Source organism: Artemia sp. Qi Xiang Cuo, chromosome 9 (genome assembly GCF_049724085.1).
Source record: "Artemia sp. Qi Xiang Cuo chromosome 9, ASM4972408v1, whole genome shotgun sequence".
In the NCBI taxonomy this organism is placed as follows: domain Eukaryota; kingdom Metazoa; phylum Arthropoda; class Branchiopoda; order Anostraca; family Artemiidae; genus Artemia; species Artemia sp. Qi Xiang Cuo.
Window position 1 is genome coordinate 39,624,008 of NC_142802.1, and position 21,852 is coordinate 39,645,859.

At 35.4% G+C, this 21,852-nt stretch overlaps 1 protein-coding gene and 1 pseudogene across 1 annotated transcript in view; both read right to left on the reverse strand.

Moving 5' to 3' along the window:
• LOC148948638 (lachesin-like) overlaps positions 1 to 21,852 on the reverse strand; it is a 170,954-nt gene that overhangs the window by 74,785 nt on the left and 74,317 nt on the right. The window lies entirely within an intron of this gene.
• On the reverse strand, positions 14,822 to 18,413 carry LOC148948640 (uncharacterized; annotated as a pseudogene).

Here is a 21,852-nt window from a genome sequence, read left to right on the forward strand (position 1 = left end):
CTGCCGCATAAGGATTCTCAACACTCAATCATCTCCTTATTGGATCTGTTCAATGCTAAGAATGTTGATGTGATTTTAAAACATGGCTACTATGAATAATTTTATCCACTAAAACCCCTCTCTGCCAATATTCACTGTAAAATATATTCCAATGAAGACTATTCTATGGACACGTTTTCGACATTTATATATTTGCGAATAAAAGCCCGAAAACCCGATAATACATTGCCAATTTAAGGCGATGGGATATCATATGAAAATTGTATATTACACAATTTATTTCGTCTAATCAGTGTCTACATCAATGGCACGCTGGTCAGCACAAGCAACAATCTCTCAAATTATACTAGCTATATGCAATTCATGTTGATGACACCCAAGTCATACAAGGAATTGAGAGGCACCTGCAATGGATATGAATATATAACTAATACTGATAGTACAGATGCACTTAAAAATGCTACAACTAGTGAATTACATCTATTTGGAAAAATATATCAGGAAATATTTAATATACCCCAATGGTTGCCACCCAATGTTAAAGTGGATATAAAACTGACGCTTGCACCCTCCAATTTCATATTGAGAAAAGAACTTGCTTCCAATCCTGCTGTAAGTCTCTCCCTCACCTCGGCAATACTTCATGTACGCAAACAACAGGTCATGAGTTCTGTTGCTTTGGCAGTGGAAAAACTGAGAGCCAATGGAAATAATATTAAACTACTTGTTCCTCATACAATCACCAATCAACGTTATATTGCCATGGGGTCACGCACCTTCACCGACTCATCCTTTATCAATGGCGAAATTCCATCAAAACTCGCTTTGGTATTTGTAAAAAGTGCTAGTGCAATAGGATCGTGGACTGGATGCCCACATAAATTCGAGATGTTTGGGCTTTCATCTCTTGTGTGCAAAGTAAACGGTATCCCACTCTACAATCTATCTTTTGATAAATCCTATAGAACATTGTCTGAGTTGACCATGCAAACCCAAGATCATGATTCGCAACTATTTGAAAATGGTATAACCGAAGAAACGTTTGCTAAAACACATGGTATCATTGTACTGGATTTGTCTGGCACACAGGATATGAGCATAGTACGTACGGGGAGTGTGCTTTTAGAGTGTACATTTGCCGATCCATTGGCTGAGAGTATTGCACTAATCTCACTAAATCAATATGAAACCTATTGGGAAATCACTCCGGAAGGCAGTGTTCTACTAGACTTGGCGCCATGAACACCAGTCAAATAATCAATATATTTAATATGGATCCATACATGTTCCAGTACAAATCCTATTGTCTGCCCTCGGACTTTCTTTGGAAAATTCAAAGTGCAAACAATACTTTGATTATTGTTAATAGCAGTCCGTCGACTGTGCTGACGGGTCATTGGCTGTGCATCTTTCAATCAATGAAGACGATTGAATTTTTTGATCCTCTTGGTCTACCCTATATATTTTACACACCCCACATCAGCAACTATATTGAGAGCAGTGGGAAAACTATTATTCAAAATCGGAAGAGGGTGCAGGATCTAACGACTAAAAGCTGTGGATTCCATGCACTACTATATTTTGTGTTCCGATGTCGCGATTATACTTACAAGCAGTTTCTCCACAGTTGTGGTAACAATCCACGTCTGAACGACTTTCTAGTGTAAAATATCCTCTCAGACCTATACAGTATTGATTTCAGTGCCCTAAGAGTCAGCTGCTTAAAAAATGTTTGTGAATTTGTTTATTAATAAAATGCATTTATATACAATAATGTCTTTAAATCTTCAATTTAGATTTCTTCTTCTTCGATGCATAGGCAACTGCCGTGAACCAGTAATGTTGGTAAATCATTTGGATTCACTTTATATTGATCTTGATTAACTTCAAAGTCAGGGTCAAATTTTCTAAAATACAATGTAACTTCACTCTTTTCGCATCTCTGTATTTAGTCAATGATACTATTTGCATTCATATTATGAAATTCACGAGTTTCAATCTGTCTATTTGAAGCAATATCGCATACAGTGTTTTCAAATGGTGAATCACATTCGGTAACTGCCAAATAAAAATCACTTGGTTTATAGTAATAGTAGGCAGTGTTGTCACAGCAATGACTTAGAAACCAAATTGCCTTCTTACCCCAACAGTTGAATTTTAGACCTGACTCCTCCTCCCAGAATAATTTAAATCAACGACGATACCAATCTCGTAGAAATAAACTAAAATCACGTTTGGGATTATTTCCAATCATAGCGGGGTAAGTATTCTCCCACTGATCACATTTATCATAGTGACAATTGGAGCACAGGTGCCCTCTAGGGTGAGAGTCACAAATCTCTTCAAGACATGAATTACATCCTTTAATTTGTACTGCATAGCATCTATGTAATTTACAAGGATTACATAATTTACACTTTTCACTATAGTCATCAATAATTGTACAATTCTCACATTGAGTCCAACTGCCAAGAGTGTACATGCACAATGGATATGTATAGAACATTTTTTTTTTGTTTTCCGATGTCAACTCTCTCACAGCTAAAACGAAACTGATCCTCGTTCGATAAATTCAGTGAGGGGAATGGGAAAAGGAGTGACTCTGTGACGTTATTTCCTTTGAAGGAAGAGCCATCTACATTGAATCCATTGACAATGTTTTCAAAAGTATATCCACGATAATATTCTGCTTTGTTCCAATTAATATATCAATAAAATGAATATAAACACTTGAGTCACATTTTAAAAGTTTCATATAATAGTCCAATGGGGGAGAATTAGTCCTCATTATATTGTCAAGTGTTCCCCGAGAGAATATCCTGCGTTGGAGAGATAACTTGAGAAAATCATCATCCAAAATCAAATGTTTTTCCATAAACACTAGATTTGATCTAATTCTCTCTTTCTCAAATTTTTTCATTTTTCAGTCCTTTCACTCTGACTGTTGACTCTAGACTGACCCTGATTCATTAGCTCTAACCTAACCTAACCAGAAAAGAAGAGGAACATTTTTGATTTTGAAACAATTTTATTGAATAATTACAACAACAACAATACTAAGCATGTACAATTAGCGATACACTTTATTGTCACCGATATGTTTCACTAATGCACTTAAAGCACATTGAAGTCTATTCACATGTGCTATATCAACTTTTGCTGCGAAACATAATTGATCCTCCATTTTAAATTTGCTCAAGGATATCACATATCTTGCATATAGTTCACCCCATTCCAGACAAAGCCGTGATCCTCTCGTGATTTCCACCGCAATGTTTGGTGCTCTTGTATTATTGCCATCAACTCCACTATCAATTTCTAATAGGGTAAACATTCCACTCGCCATCAACACACACAAATATATATCCGAATGAGTAAAGTCAAACTGTTCTCACTCCTTTGAATTCTATTCACAGACTAATAAAAACTATTGCAAAAATCCTTTCCTCATATTCTCTGCAAACTTCCGCCGCTAATATATAACCAGCCCTCTGATTGGTCTAGAAGGAGATGTAACCGAGTCTCTGATTGGCTTAGAATGAGACACGTGATCCTGTTTCCTATTCCTGGATCTTAACATTCTCCCCTAGCGTGCACTTGGACAAACAACAACAACAAATAAATTGACCTTGAAAAAAGAGGTCATTGACCCACTTCGATTACGCAATCAATTTCTCGGAAATCCATTGCCCCTAGGGAGTCTATGCCCATATACAGAGCCCTGCTGGGACTATAAGATAGCTTTCTACTCTCTGCTACTATTAAACTATCACTATTAAAGCTACGCATATCAAGTTGAAAATTTGACAGAATGAGGTATTTGAGGTGGAACTTGAACTAAATCAAAAGACACTATGGGCATGCAGATTTTCAAAATGGCATATCTCAAAAAGGGATTTGTGTATTAAGTTGGAACTTTCAGAGAGTGCTTAAAGGGAAAGTCAATTCACCAAAAGGAAATATGTGCACGCTCAGTCCTGGATTTACCACTAGGTCCCTAGACCCGGACCTAGAAGCGCATAATGCTAGCGGGAGCAATAAATTATCACTAAGTAATTTTTTCCTGACAAAAACTGGACTGATGCAGTTTATCATTGCCAGGTGCACGCTGCCGCGACGCTGCCTATTCACCGAAAATTAAGTTTGAAACAACACAGGAATTTCGGGGTCATTTATTAACCGTCAGATTTCTCCCAAGAATGGTAGCTGAGAGTTAAGTATTACCCCTCTCTTTTATCACTTTTCGCTCATCAGTTGTGTTCTGTTAACACACAGTTACATGGTTACATGGTTACACACAGTTACAGTTGCATGGGGGTTCAGTTACACGGGGATTCAGTTACAAGGGAGTTCAGTTACACGGGGGTTTAGTTAAATGGGGTTGAGTTGCACGGGGGTTGAGTTGCACGAGGGTTCAGTTAAAGGGCGTTCAGTTGCAGGAGGGTTCAGTAGCACGGGGGTTCAGTTGCAAGGGGTTGCAGTTACACGGGGATTCAGTTGCACGGGGGTTCGGTTATACTGGGGTTCAGTTGCACGGGGGTTCAGTTGCATGGGGGTTCAGTTATACGGGGGTTCAGTTACAGTGGTTGAGTTGCTTGGGGTTCAGTAACACGGGGGTTCAGTTACAATGGAACCGCTTCCTATTTCACAACATTTGCTCAGGTCGAATTTTTGTCTTCATATTTATGTTTTTTCTTTTCTCTGTAATCTATCAGTTCTAAATTAGATTTTCTTCTGTTAAAACATTTGAAAGTGGAGTGAATGGTAGATATGAATACACCCTCTACATCTGCAAATAGAACAGAAATGGAGTAATTAAAAATAAGAAGTTAGGTATAGATTAAATATAATTTTCTTAATGAAGAAAGAAATCATTAAAAAAGAAAATTGGACATAGGGCTTTTTATATTAGGATGTGTGGTGTAACTACATATAATAAATTAACTGCGGTTGCATGATTGAAGTGAGTTGGGAGTAAGAGGGGGATATCTACTCTGGGAATTATCTAATGATTTTAATCTTTACTTCTAATATCTAAACGAAACTCCAATAATTCTCCAAATTCTCTTATTTGTAATTGAAACACCTAATAAGTCCAGATAACGTCCGATTCTTTAATTTTTTGGATTTATGTGCTAACATATCAAGCAGTTTGTTAACGAATTGTAGGAATGGTGCTGCAAGACTCAATAGTAACCGAAACTCTAGAAACCGAATAATTTCTAAAGGAAAAAAAGAAATCATTGAAAAAGAAAATAGGACTTAGTGCTTATTATAATAGGATTTGTAATATAACTAGATAGATTAAATCGATTGTAGTTTGATTATTGAAGTCAGTTGGGAGTAATGAGGGGGGTATCTACTCTGGGAATTGTGTAATGATTTTAGTCTTTACTTCTAATATCTAAACGAAACTCCAATTATTCTCCAAATTCTCTTATTTGTAATTGAAACACCTTATAAGTCCAGGTAACGTCCGATTCTTTAAGTTTTTGGATTTATGTGCTAAAATATCAAGCAGTTTGTTAATGAACTGTAGGAATGGTGCTACAAAACTAAATAGTAACCAAAACTCTAGAAACCGAATTTTGATATCAATCGATGTATCATCGGCTTATTATATTGATTCCAAATATATAACAGTCATCAAGATTAGTTTAACCCAAAAGGTTAAGAAACTGTGGAAATTTGTCTGATTTTTGAAAGAGGGAGGAAACACCCATTAAAAGTCAAATAATTTTAATTAAAATCAAACCATTAGATTCGGCGTATCAGAGAGCCTTGCTGTAGAGGTTTCAAGCCCATATCTGCAAAAGTGTTGAATTTTGTATTATTTGCCAGAAGAAAAATCACGGATGCGTGTTAATTTGCTTTTTTTTTTCAGGGGTGATTGTATCGAACCAACGGTCTTAGAACATCGGGAGAGGGCTCATTTGAACGGAAATTAAAATTTCTAGCGTCTCTTTTATTTGACCAAAAAGTTTGGACGGCTAATAGCCCCCCTCCTGTGTCCTTTTTTCCCCGAAAATTGTTCGATCAAAAGTTTGGCATAGCCATTTTGTTTAGCATAGTTGAAAGGTTCTAAAACTGTACCTTTAGATTTAACATGACCCACGTAGCCCCTGAAGATAGGTCTGGGGATGAAAGTATGCTAAGGATAATTTGCTGAGGATATTAAAAATAATGTACGTTCTATAAAAACCAGTTTCATAGCCACAAAGACAAATAATGGGTGACAGAATGCATTGGACTTGTATAACTTGGGCTATATATTTGCAAATTAGGGGGGTGGGTTAAGGTTAGGTTATTTTATCCCGACACCCTCCTAACGTGCAAATACATAGTCCAAATTATATTATATTTAAACTAAAATATTATATTTTCATCATATTTGGTATATTTCATTAGGATTAACATAACTTTACTTCTGGGGTGTTTTCCGTATAATTAACAAATACCTCTTTTTTTTTATTAAAGAAGCAATATGACCGATGTTATCGAAATTTGTGAAGGGCGGAGTACATTTTTCATGAACATATAAAAATGCCATTTAAAATTTGTCGCTAGTGTCCCATTAATTATACTAGCTCAACTAGAGTAAAAAGAAAATAGGGTACTTATCTGTTATAGCTCCGACCACTCAAGAAGTGAAGTTAGGTTAATACTAATGAAATATACCTAACTATGATAAAAATATAATACTTTAGAAACAATTTTGGGCTATATATTTGCACATAAGGGGGGAGGGGTAAAGTTTAGCGGGGTCTGCATGCAAATTGGGTTAGGTATAATTATTCTGCATATTATGAAGTAAGAATTGTTTCTAACTTCACACTGTCCAAATACTTTGCCCCCACTTCCCCTAATGTGGAAATATATAGCCAAAATTATGTATTTCCCATCTATGTTCTGTCACTTCTTTTTGTTTTGTCTCACGCTAAGCTGAAAGAAATTAACAAAAGAAACCGGTTCTACAATGTGTCAATGGGTTAATAACTTGAGTGGTCGGCTTCATAACAGACAAGCACCGAAAATAGTTTCTATATTTTTTTTGGGAAAAAAACCAAGGTTTTCGATCGACAAGGAAAACAAAATTAAAAAGAAAAAGCAAATATTTCGATTAGTTCACCGATAACCAATTTACCGGAACAAATATTACCAATTCGGGAAAATAAAGGAAGGAAGAAAGGATTTTGTTCTATTCTCTGCATAAACATGCAAAAAGGCATTTTTCAAAATGTCAAAGGTAGCCTTCGCTTTAGACAAAAAAAAACATCAATCTAATGGTATTTTTCCACATCTAGGGGGGTGGGTGGGTAATTTTACCCTTTTCCTATAGGTGGGCCTGTATAGAACATGGTAAAGAAATAAAACAATTATTAATTACAATGATAAAGAGTATAATAATTCTAGTGATTTCTAGTCAATAATCTAGTGATTTATGTGCTGATTTAGTGATTTTTTTCAAGAATCTGGCGATTTTTTTTCACCGGGTGGTAGCCATGGGAACATCTATTCTGAACAGTTTAAACAGTAGCACTATCAATTACTTCATTGGATGTATTTCAGATCAGGGTAGGAGGGGTCCTAGCACCCCGTGATTTCGAGCAATTTATTTGGATTACACATGAAAAACGGGTGATAAGGAGTAACAGATTGTTTTAAGGCGAGGTTTATAATAGGAAAGGTATTTTAAAAAATGAATAAAAGGGCAGAAAATAAACTCAAGTTTATTCTTAGAGTTATGAAAAAGTAAACAATTTTTTTGGATTGAAATGAAATAACTTTTGTGAGAATATTCATCTTCTCCTTGACGAAGAGGTCTACTACCGAGCGATACCGTAGTCGCATCTGTCGATAAATAAGGCTAAGATTTATGAACGATACGTATCTCCTCTGATTTTAAGGTCAAACTTGATCTAAAGTAGCGGAAAATTGTTTCTTTTTCAAAGGAAGAAAATTCTACGAAAAATGCGACAAGCTTGCTTCTTGTCCTTATAAAAAAGACCCAGCAACTAAAACGGTGACTCTAAACCCGATGGCTCTGGAGGATCTTTATCTTTTATCAACTCGTATATTTGTTCCAAACTACTGCCTACGAATAGCCTACTATGTCTTTGTGTCTTTTCTCAAATCCACATCACAGATAGGAGAACTGCTTCTACGAGCTTCTATTCTTCCTAATACCAAAAAAGTATGCCTTGAATAGTTACTCCAAACTGTCAGTGATAAATTTTATGCTTGGAAGTTGAATGTTATTCAACTCAACAAATTGAAAACGGGATGTTTAATTGATATTGCAGTCGTGCGTAATTTTGATCCACAACTATCATTGTAATGTGACCTGGGCACAAAACCATCTTTGAATTTTTCTGATTTTCTTAAAGGAAAATGAATAGCACATTCAGATGCTCAGAAAAATTCGTCATTATTTCAAATTCTCCCTGGCACAACTGGTTGTAGTAAGAGTCCTTTTTTAAACTTAACCTGATCAAAAATCATTTTGAACCTACAATGGACTACAAAAAGTTAATTAATTTGATTTTTAATCAAAATGCTTTGCGAAATCGGTGATCTTCGATATTTTGTTCGACATTTTCGGAAGATGAAACCTCAGGAACTCTTAATATTACATTGAACGTGTTTGCTACCTTGGAACACCAGGTATATATATATATATATATATATATATATATATATATATATATATATATATATATATATATATATATATATATATATATATATATATATATATATATATATATATATATATATATATATATATATATATATATATATATATATATATATATATATATATATTGGCATATGTCTACGTTGAGCATCATGAAAGAAACATTGCTCTTAATCAATTTCTGTGGGACCCTGAGGGCCCAACGAGGCTTTTAGCTCCCCTTGTATTTTGCGGTTTGATTCAAACCGCAAAGAGCTGACTTCACAGGCATTTGCTATGGGGTAACTCTCCCTTCCAGACTTCTTTTTGACCTCCCCCCCTCGGACATTTTTCCTCCCTCCAGGTGAAATTTAGTTTTTTCAAAAATCTAGTCAAAACTAAGATAAGCCTATATAATTCAAGTATCCACAGAAACTGGTTAGTTTTCTGTAGTATATCTTCACTTTTTTGCTACTATACAGCTCATTTTTCAGTTTTCGCTGGCATTTTCCCTTGATCTGGGAAAAATTGGCCCCAACTTTGTTCCCCACCCCAGTATTTTGACAAAAGTAATCTCGCATTTACAGCAAGAATCTCATGTTCTACTAACAGAAAAAGTGCAAAATCAAGATTTAATGACGAATAAATTTCTTTAATAGCGAAAATCCTGCCTAAAGGTTGTTACACTTCAGATTAAAATCATGAAATATCTTTAAATGCAAATTATGGTGAACTATTTTACGTTGGCAGCCTTCTCTAGTCGTTGCATAAATAAATTATACTCCCGTTTTGGCAAAGACCAGCATTGACAACACAGGATTCTGACAACTTTAACTTTTTTTTTATATCAAACTAAAACAGTTTTCTTCAACACTTATAAAATGAAAGTAAACTGTAATTTAAAACCTGAAACGAGAAGGAAAAGTCATAGATCATGAAGAATGAATAAATGTAAATCAAAATAATGAAGTCAAACTTAAAACAAATAGAGATTAACATACATATGACCTCATCTACAACCACTGGAAATCCCCCTTAATAGCCAGAGTAGCGTTCAGGGGTACCGAAAGGGAGGAGATCAGGGAGACCATGGACACCAAATATTCTGAAAAAATGACTAGTTAAATCTATTTACTAGCTAATGTTAAAAAAAAAGGAATAAAAGAAGAAAAATCCTTGGCCTTCTCCCTAAGTTTTCATGAATTTTTGCTACTCGTAACATTTGTGATTTGCTGGAAAATATGCATTTGAACAGCTTTTTTTCAAAAATTTAAGACTTAATGGTAAAAAAGGTACAACATGCCTAAGTTTACAAATTTGGATAAAATTGTATACTTAAATTGTATACTCTAACTTCAAGAAGTTTAGTGTGCCCCTTTGTGCCAAAATGCATCTATGAAGCATCTGTTTTATTTGGGCTATTTTACGCGGGGGTTATTTTCCAGGAGGTATTTTCTGCGGGGGGTATTTTCCGGGGGGTAAACGCCTAGAACCATGAATTTTATATATTTAGAATCCCCATAAAAAGCCAATTCTTTTTATGCATACATCTTATTCGTCGTAATCAAAACTTGTTATCAAACCAATCCTTACTTGCAATCAGTTACCACAGACTGTTTGCTTACATCACTACATAGTTGCAACGTCACAAACATTTATCATAATAATATTTTTCGTCTTGTGCGTGTATCCGACTCTTTGAAGATTTGCCTTGACGCCTAGCGTAATTGCAGTGTTTTAAAAGTTTCAAGTGGAGAATATTGCATTGAAAGTCACGGTAATTTTTTAGCTTCCAACCGAAAAGTTTGATACAGATCAGTATCGGTACTTTACAGATCAGTTATTGGTTAGCAATTACACACAAATTCCTTTCCTCTTAGTCCAGTGGCAAAATTTCATTCGTCAAGTTCTTATACTCCTTGTAAATGCACGCAAAGTGCTTCAAATCATCATTTTCCTTGCATTGGACAAAAATTCAAACCGCTTATGGCCTAAGCCTTACCAAGTACTTCCTTCGTTCTCCAAGTGGCAGGGAAATACCCTTTAAGAACATACCCCACCTTACATAATATCCCTGAAGCCCCACTTTAACATGCCATTCCTCCATTTCTGTCAGATTGACTTAGATGTAGACCGCGAGAGACACCGCCGTGGTCCAACGCGTCTACCATATCGTAACTCCTGCTTTTGCAGCCTTGTTTGCACTACCAGGAATATATCTCGTTTGGGAGATTTCTAAGTCTTGTGAGAAACCTTTTTTGGAATAAGGTTATCGGAATTTCCAATTGAAGTTGCCCGTAAAACTGTAAGTAAAGAGCAATCCATAGCAATAGTAGCCAAAAGTGTAAAAATTGGAATTTTTATTATAATATGAGCATTAAAAGAATAATATTTTTATTTTGATTCCGAATGTACAAAATTCATTCAGTTTAAATTTACCCATCAAATGATATTGGTAGAAAAATGTTGCCTAGTTTCAGAAAAATTGAGGAAACATCCCCAAAAAGGTATATACACATCCTCTTAGTGTCACAAGGGCTAACGCCATGCTGTGGCGCATTCTTCCTTGCATGCATAACAGTAGTGCATATAAAATTAAAGGTTATTCTACAGGACAATATCTATTATTATTAATGGCTATGTGCTTTTGCATAGTTTTGCACCTATGAATTTTGTATTTCAATCAATCAATTTTATTCAATCAATAAACTCAACAAAATACACTTCAATATAAACTCCCCCGTAAGGCTCTATGGCCAGGAAAAAAACAGGGGAGAAACAAAAATGAAACAAATACTCAAAAAACAAAAACATTATCAAAATCATACATTTACACCTTTAAGAGACTCAACACAAGAGAAGTCATAAGATAAAAAAAATCATAAGATACAATTATCAACATAAGAAAAAAAAAAAAAAAAAAAAAAAAAACTTTATTACTAGCTAGAAAATCCCAAACAAGATTCCTTAAAATACCAAACGATTGGCAGCTTGGTGCAAACACAGGGAGCGTGTTCCAAATCCTGTTGCAAGTTGTCAGAGGGTTGAAATCAGACCTCACTGATGGAATTTCAAGAATCTGTAAATTGCTGGAAGTGCGGATATGATAAGTCGATTGATCAGAAACAAAAGATATATTAATACATAGAGCAACAGGAAGATGACCGTGCAACTGTAAAAAGATGAAAGAAGAACAAGAAAGAAAATAGAGAGATATCAAATCAAGCAAGGGTTTAAGTGAAGATCGGTTAGTTTCCTTAATAAGAGTCCTTGCTTTATCATAAAGTTTTGAAAGTGGCATCAGAGACGAAGGAAAAGTTGACATCCGAATAACAGAACAATATGAAGCATAAGACTGAACTAGGCTGTAGAACAAGATTCTAAGAATCGACCCTGGAAATATATGTTTAAGCTTTCTAAGGATTCCAAGACGCCTGGAGATTTTCATTTTAATCAGGTCAAAATGATTCTTGAAGAAAATATTTTCGTCAAGCAAGATGCCTAGGAATTAAACGTAACGATCCTTAGGTCTACTTAGAGAACCTCTTGATACGTGTATTTCATTTAAGTCAGGGCAATCCTTTGAAACTCTGGAGAAAATGAGAAAAAAGGACTTCCCGACATTTAAGGCAAGATAATTTACATCAAACCATTGGATAACTCTTTCAAAAAGGGCTTTTATCTTTGAACGAAGACCAGATTCAGTTCTACCAGCTGGCCAAGAGTACTGTCATCAGCAAAAGCAATAAGTGCATCCGGTAAGGACGAACTCCTGTCACAATTAGTGACGGATGCTGGTTGACAAAGACGACAGCAAATGGTAGGTTTTAAATTTTGAACCGCATTAATAAGGTCATGGACATAGATTAAAAAGAGTATCGGCCCAATAACAGATCCTTGTGGAACGCCAAACTGTATTCCCGAAGGGTTAGAAATTTTCAGATCAACCGAGATGACTCAACCAGATAAATATGATAAAAACCAAGAATAAGCATTCCCTCTTATACCAATATGGGACAATTTCCTAAGAAGAATCTTGTGTGTTAATGAGTCAAATGCTTTTCGTACATCGAGAAAAAGAGCAGCAGGTATCACACCAGAGTCAAGAACTGACTGTAGATAATTCAAAAGAGTTGCATTTGCATGGTCAGTTGATTTCTTCGCCCTAAAACTAAACTGAAAATCATGAAAAAAGTGTTTAGAATTAAGAAAATTACGAAGTCGAGAAAGCATAACTTTTTCAAATATTTTACTAAACCCGGATAAAAGGGATATAGGACGATAATTTGCAGGATCATTCCTTGATCCATCTTTAAAAAGAATAATTACGTGAGCACGCTTTAAAGCACTTGGGAAAACACCATTTTCAAAGGAAAGATTGATAAATCTCGTACAATGACAGCAAGAATAAACTTTACAACCTTAGTCGGAATACGGTCTGGGCCAGCAGATGAAGAACCCCTCAAACCATTGACAATTCTGGCTATTTCAGCTTCAGAGGCAGGTTGCAATGCCATTGATTTAGGACAAGGCCGTCCAAGGTAAGACCTAAAGTCAGGTAGAGAAAAAGAAGGACTTACAGAAGAGGTTGTAGTTTTGTCGATATTAGCAAAATAGGAAGTAAACGTATCTTGAACTTTTAGCTCACCCTCTTAATTTTCGCCTTCCTATGTAATGCTTGAACGGGAGGAAGAAGGTAGAAACGATGGCTTGATAACAAATTCGATCACTGGCCCTTCTTTCTAGTATCTTTACCACACGCAGAGAATTTCAAGTAATAAAATAACGATTTGGCCTTTCGGCAAAGGGAATTGTAAACTCTTCTATAAGCTTTTAAAAGTTGAAGTCGAAATTCACGAAAAGACGGCTTAGAGGACCTGTAAGCCTTCCAAAGCTCAAACTTTTAAGGAGTCCCGGAGTCATCCAAGGATTCAAAGGGGTTGTTCTTTTCGATGCCGGATTCGACTGGGGCGCAACACATGTATCCATGGTAACTTCTTTCAAAGAATCATAAAAAAAAATTAAACAAAGAATCTATATCAGATTTGTTTTCAGAAATACTCCACAAACAACACGCCAACCGTGATCTAAGAAGATGCAAACCCTGACCACTGAGTTTGAAAGTGGAAAAAACTGCTCCTTGGTTCCTCCTTGGCAACCCATTGAAAAAATCATACGTGGAAAAAACAGGAAAATGGTCTGAGATGTCACTCGTCAACACAAAATTTTGCACCAAGGTCAACGATGAAAGAGTATTATCAAGCAAAGAAGCAGTAGTCTTAGTAATGCGAGTTGGAATGTATGGAAACGGTAATGTTCCACAAGCAAGCATTGTTGAAAGAAAATGCAAGGACGAGGATGACCTCCGGTAAAACAAATTAAGGCTGAAGTCACCCATAACCACAAGTTCACATGAATGAAGTTAGATTGTTTTCAAAACCTCATCAAGAATCTGAAGGAAAGAGGGAACAGACCCACTAGGGGACCGGTATATATTACCAACAATCAAAGTTTTAGCTTGGGTTTTAATCTCAATAAATATAGATCCAAAAATTCCTTCTTTATTTCTTGACAGGTCACGTCTAACACAGTACGGAAGACATTCCGAAACATAAACAGCAAGGCCATCCTACTTTGATTCAGACATTCCATCTTGTACCCAGAGAGATGCAATAGAGATTCATTTTTCGAATCAAGGGAAGTCTCACAAAGACCAATAAAATTAGGATGGCCACTACGTACTATTTTTTCAACTCATACAATGAAGAACAAAGGACCTGTAAATGATGCTGAAGCACAGAGAAACTACCATCTCGTTTGGATACTCGATCTAAATCTGATAGATATTTACTACTAACTGAAAAATGGGAATTTACGGGTGATTTATTAGACTGACTTACTGAATCATTAATCAAACTAAGAAAATCTGTTGGATTATTTTCAAATTGAAGCAGTCGCTCACCCAAGGAGGAGATATCACCCAAACTAGAGTCAAACAAAATCAAATTCGAAGGAATAAACCAATAAAGTCAAAACAATTAAATCTGAAATAAGGAATAGTGGAGAGGGAAAGAAAATACAAACAAATACCAAAAATACATAAAAAAAAGAAAAAAAAATCAGGGATACAGAGGGACAAAAAAATGAAAATTAAGTAGAGACGGAAGAATAAAAGAAAAAGAAAAAACGAAAACAAACAAACAAACAAACAAATCATAACTTCTAATACTAAATGCGATCAGCAATATACCTTATTTTCTTTATTGCTGACCCTACACAAGGCTTTGCCAATATCTGGCCCTGATCTGACCACGCATTACGCTGACCGTACTTGTCTTTAGAGGCATTCAAAATGTCCCGGCGACGCTTTGTTAGGGACTCCCATATCAAAAATACCAGTAGATGCAAGTCTAACTTTTGCTTTAAACAGTTTTCGGGCTACATCTTTGCTAGAAAATTTAACAATGATCGGAGCAACTCTAGTAGAACTTTCTTCAGTATGTGGGGTCTGATTATTCAGGCGGAAACGGTACACATTGATCAGATCAGAAGGCGAGAGTTCAGTCAGAGACATTTTGCTGTTCAGAATTTGAAGTATTGCCGTGCGACTTTCCACATTGGGTAACTGTTTGGCCCCATGAAATACAAGACTGTCGAGTAGGGACTTCTGATCAAAATCATCCAGCTTTGTTTCAATTCGAATGATTCTGTCATCGAGGTTTTTAATTTGAGTTCTCAGACCCTTTAAAGCCTGCTCAATTTTCGCAAACTTCGGATTAAACTCGAGTGTGACTGCATCATAAACCTAGCTGATTATTACTTAAGAAGGCTCTTTCATTGACCTTGCATCATTAAATTTTTCAGTTACTTTTTGCGGTATATTTCCAAGCAAATCACTTTTTGTCTTCTCTAGCTGGGCTTCAGTAGCAACTAATTGCTCATAAATTGGGGTAACACTGGAAGAAACCAAGGTGGACCCTACTTTACCTCTAGCTTTCAGGGCTAAAAATGTCTTTGAAAGAGTCTGATAAATTTCAGGAGTATTTGTAAGCTCGGCAAATGCTTTTTTAACAGCAGGCGTGGATGAATCAGTCGTTTCAGGGTCGTATTTTTTAAGATTCGCATCAATGAGCCTAAAATCATCGTGACTTCCGTACCAAAAAACAAGGTATGTAGGCTTACTTTTTGAGTCCTTTCCAGGCTGAATAACTCTTACTGGCCAAAGGGGATAGCTCTTGAATTTAGCCAGCGCAATATCAAACTGCTCGAAACGCTGCATAATTATTAAAAATCTGATTAGAATGAGCCAATAAATAAGACAAAAAGACTTATCTTTGAGTGAGGGTCGAACCTCACTAATGCATCCGAGTGGATTTCAAATCCAACCTGTGTGAAGTCGGCCCACCTGCCTTTCCTGCACGGCACTGAACAGTGCACGTTAACGCACATGCCCTAAAACTGCCAATTTTACACTAAAATAGTCCTTCGAAATAAGATAATCTAATCAAATACAGTCAATAATAACTCAAAAATCCAAGATATCAGCTATCTATACAATAAACAGCTTATCTAAATGATTTATCGTGATGCACTCAATCGCAGTTGCACAATATAACAAAGCATACAAGTTAATTCGATTGGCTTCAAAAACTAGTTCTTTCCAGTTCAAAGACTGAATTGGTACTGACTAAGGGGGGTGTTTTAGGATCTTTTTGTGGCAAATGGGCGTCTGAAGCCTTAAAAGTGCTTTGTAGGGCTAAATTTTCAAATTTTTGTGAGAGGTTCTTCAGATCACTATGGGAGGGGAAGTCCTCCTACCTACTTCCTTCACTAGTAAGAAAAACTTGGACTAGGGGTATGATATGGATGAAAAAGAGGTAGGCCTAAAAGCTCCCTTTTTATTGCAGAAACATTTTAAGTGTGAAGCAAAAGATCATATTGATATGCCTACCTGCAGAATGGTGGACGGTTTAGGGGAAATACCCCAAGAGAAATATTTTTTCTACGATTCCCCTTAAGAATCCATACAACACATCAGTAGAAAGGCCTTATTGACTCCGAACAGGGCTACTTATATGGGCATAGAGTCCCTAGGGAGAACACCTGTGCTGTCAGTCCCGATCCCACACCATATATGGGCATAGAGTCCCTAGGGAGAACACCTGTGCTGTCAGTCCCGACGGGGCTCCTTATATGGGCATAGAGTCCCTAGGGAGAACACCTGTGCTGTCAGTCGTGACGGGGGCACCATATATGGGCATAGAGTCCCTAGGGAGAACACCTGTGCTGTCAGTCCCAATCCCACACCATATATGGGCATGGAATCCCCAGGGAGAAAACGTTTCCGAGGTCAATTGATTGCGTCACCTAGTTTAACCTCATGAGCTCGTGACGGGGGGCACCATATATGGGCATAGAGTCCCTAGGGGAAATGGATTTCCAATAACTTGATTGCGTAATCGATTGTGAATTTTATTGATCCAATAACGGGAAACAGGATCACGTGTCTCCTTCTAAACCAATCAGAGACTCGGTTACATCTCCTTATAGACCAATCAGAGGCTCGCTTACATATTAGCGGTGGAGGATTGCAGAGAATATAAGGAAAGGATTTTTGCTATAGTTTTTTTTTATTAGTCTGTGAATAGAATTCACTAAGTTTTTAGTTAGCAGTGTGATAACATGAGTGAACAAGTTGAGTTAGAAATATCCTTTTATTGCAACTGTTCTATTTGTAAAGGACATTTTCATGATTTTGAACATTCTCATGAACCTACTGCAAGTTTAGACAGCACAGAGTCAGAGATAGATGAGAAGAATCTGGAGGAAATGAGAAGAAAAATTATATGTGATACGGAGAGAAATCTATACCGATTGCAAGTAAGCTCACATAAAAGAAGGGTCGATATGACAGAAAAGGAAGATGAAAAGAAGAGACTGGGAAAAGAGGGCTTTCTCTATAGTGTAAAAGACAGCAGTGAAAACCCAATGAAAAATGTATATAAAGCAAGATATAACTCTGAATATTACGATGAATATGTTCTAAGAGAAGAGAAAAAGTGGCCCTTTAAGAGACATCATAAGAGATCATTCTACGAAATGGACTTTAAACAACGAAAAACGTGGTGGAAGAGTTCTCATATATGATTTAACGATAAATCTATTTATTAATATGTATAATGAGTTTTATATTGTAATCATACAATAAATTTGTTTGTATTATTTTAATTTTCGCATACTAGATATATATATAGAGTAAAGATACCATCAGAGACTTCTGTTCATGAATAGTTCTGTTTGATTAGATCACTCCATAGAGTATTATCAGTCCAACAACCAAGTTTTCTATCAAAGATAACAAAAAATAATTCTTTCTTCTAATCTTTATTCTCCTGAAATATCAATATTCACAATGCTTTTTAAATAAACTATGTCTGGTTCAATTATCTGAATATCTTCGTCACCATCCTCCACTACCACTATATCTACCAGAGGGGGTGGTATACATTCAATCTCAACCTCCGGTTCATCATTTACCGTTATATTGTTCAAAGGGGGCGTCCTCCTGAAATAAATCTTCACGTACTCGTATAGAAAGACGATGAGCAGACAACCGCTCTTCGTCTTCAATGCACATTCTTCCAGAAGGCCCCCTCCTCACTAGATCATCTGACGTGTAAGATAATCCTAGTGATGTATAATGGATTTCCATTACTTCATCACTATCATCAGACATATAGTGGATTTCCTTTACTTCATCACTATCATCTATGCTTGTATTACACAAAAGAAGCTCCTCCTCATGAGTGAGGTCCCACTCGCTCCATACATCCTAAAAGATTGAGAACACTATGATCAAAAACTAGAGTTTACGGTCAAAAACCTGTATTAGTTCAGATTTTACGGTAATAGTTTATTTTCGAACTAAACAAATGTATTTACCATAATTTTCTTACAAAAAAATAGAGTTCTGGTGCAGCGGTGAGTTGTAGTAGTAGTAGTAGTAGTTGAGCCAAAAATAACGACACTATAAAGATTTTGGATGAATTTATCTCTCTCTGGGCAACTAAATATAGTAATAAGATATGATAGCGTCAACAAAGTGAAAATCTGCATAAGAACTCCAAACAGTTTCGAGTCATATTTTTCTAACAGTAAATGCTTTTAGAAACGAACTAAAATTAACATTCTACCTCACATAAACTTTTTTAGTAAGAATCTCTTAGGAATGATTGGGTGGAAATTTGAGCTATATCATCACATAGCAGCAATAATTAGCAGCAGAAAACAATAATTAATTATTATTTTTTCCAACTACATAGAGATCCAGAATTTCTTAAGTGATTCTCTGATGCAAGGTGTTTCAGATTTAATTGAAAAAAACTTTTTCGCATGCTGACCATAGGTCTGCGTTGCACAGGTACCGATCTTCTGATTCAATGCCTTCGGCCGGGAGTGCAATGCGTGGTTAGGGGCAAATCATCTGACGCTTCCCGTGTTTTCCCCCCAGATCTCTCCAGGTATCTATTTAGAGCTGGGTTGACTCTAGCTGAGCTTACAGAGTCACGCCATTTACCCCCCGTTCCAAACCAAACAACCAGCGAAACCAGGACTCAAACTCCTGACCTCATATAAACTCATATGATTTCAAGTCTGAAGTGCTAACCACTCGGCTAGGAATTGGAATGGGAAATCCACCCCCCCCCCCTAAAAAATGGAGCCCATGAAATCATGAAGAAGGTAAATACGCCTATTTTTATAAGTATATGCTTTTGATGTTTATGAATTTGTAAAAAAATTTAGAAATTAATTAATTGAATTTGTTTATTTGTGTAAATGATTTTTAAACAATTTTTTATTTTGAACTTTTTCCACATAGCAAATATTTTTCGTAGTTAAGGGGGGAGGGGTACTGTCAGATATGGCACACTGAGATTCATAACTATAATGACCTCATGAAAATAAGGCCCCACTTGACGGTTGTATATCTAATTTGGAATGGGGAGGGCCGGATCTACAAAATTGGTATTTTTATAGCCATAGAATAACTAGACACAAACATTCAGATTTTCCCACAGTTAAGGGGAGAGAAGTAAAGGTCAACTGCGAAGATATTTAGCCTAAGAAACTAGAATATGACGTTACAACCCTTCGCTAATAACTAGTGAAAACCAAGAACTCAAACGCAGATGGACTACTGTTCGCTATTTACTACATTGCAACTACTGCTGCAACCATGATAACTTGATGATCATTTCTAATTTTAACAATTCCTTGCATACATCCTTCAAACATAATAAACTCTGTCTTGGAGAGATTTGGGATTGAACACCAAATTAAACAAATGAGAGACAAACAAGGTTAAAATAATTGATTCCGAGTGACCTTAGAAGATATAGCCTCCTTTGAAGTTGCAATCGTCTTTAAGAATCGACAGATTGTTAATGTTTAAACTTTTACGTTTCTTATAAATGTAATAAACAGGATTACTTAATATTCTTCAATATAACCATAATTTTCATGTCTAAAATTCATCAATTAGCCGGATATGTTTTTTTTTACGTTACTCAGAATCTAGAAGGCCATATTTTTTCACTGAAAATAACAAAATTGATATTTTTCAACGACAAATCCCAAAAGAATTATTATTAAAATCATGAGGGAGAGGGATCTAGGAGAATCAGTGCTTCATTCATCATTTACCCTCCCACCGAGAGAGTTTCCGAGCAGAAATAGACATATTTCATCTAGAAGTTCAATCATTTTTGCATGTTTTTAAGGTTGATTTTTTTATATTTTTCTAATAAAGTTGAGTTTTTATTCATTTTTATGGTTACATGCGCGGGGGTAGAGGGTATAAAACACTACTTTGAGATTTCATATTGAATTCTATGACCTTTCTAATATTCTCAATACTCAAAGGTTCAAATGCAAGAAATTATTGATTTTATTTCATTTATACAAAAATATCTCATCTATCGTGATGATAGCCGCAAAGCAAAGTATATTTATTACACGTTCTACACTTATTATGTAGATTCGTATCTTCGTATATCTCGCCATATTAAAATCCACTTCCACTGTTTACACCAATAGCATCTATCATCCCTGACTATATCATCAGGGTTATGAGGATAATACAGTCACCATCTTTAGTCATTCACTAACAATACTGAAGAAAACCAATTTCCACGTTTTATCGACATTAAATTATTAAGAAGAGTATTATTTCTTTGAAATACGCATTTACATTTTTAATTTTCATGTTTTTGATTTTTATATTGATGAAGAATTTAAACACAACTTCAACTAGTTATTTTTTTTTGTTCGGCATAGATGAAAGGTGCAATACCTAAGTTAAACTAAGAGATTACATTTTGATATTGTTTGATAATTTACTAAATTTTAAGGTTTTCTTTAGTTTCAAATTGTTTTTGTCAGTCAACATCTTTAGTCATTCACAAACAATACTGAAGAAAACCAATTTCCACTGTTTATCGACATTAAATTATTAAGAAGACTATTATTTCTTTGAAATACGCATTAACATTTTTAATTTTCATGTTTTTGATTTTATATTGATGAAGAATTTAAACACAACTTTAACTAGTTATTTTTATTTTGTTCGGCATAGATGAAAGGTTCAATATCTCAGTGTAACTAATAGATTACATTTTGATATTGTTTGACAATTTACTAAATTTTAAGGTTTTCTTTAGTTTCAAAATGTTTTTGTCAGTCAACATCTTTAATCATTCACAAACAATACTGTAGACAACCAATTTCCACTGTTTATCTACATTAAATTATTAAGAAGACTATTTTTTCTTTGAAATACGCATTTACATTTTTAATTTTCATTGTTTTTTATTTTTATATTGATGAACAATTTAAACACAACTTCAACTAGTTATTTTTTTTGTTCGGCATAGATCAAAGGTCCAATACTTCAGTTAAACTAAGAGATTACATTTTAACATCGTTTGACAATTTACTAAATTTTAAGGTTTTATTTACTTTCAAAATGTTTTTGTCAGTCACCATCTTTAATCATTCACAAACAATACTGAAGAAAACCAATTTCCACTGTTTATCGACATTAAATTATTAAGAAGGCTATTATTTCTTTGGAAGTGGCACGCCACTTAACCTAATGTACCCTAACCTAAGCTGCT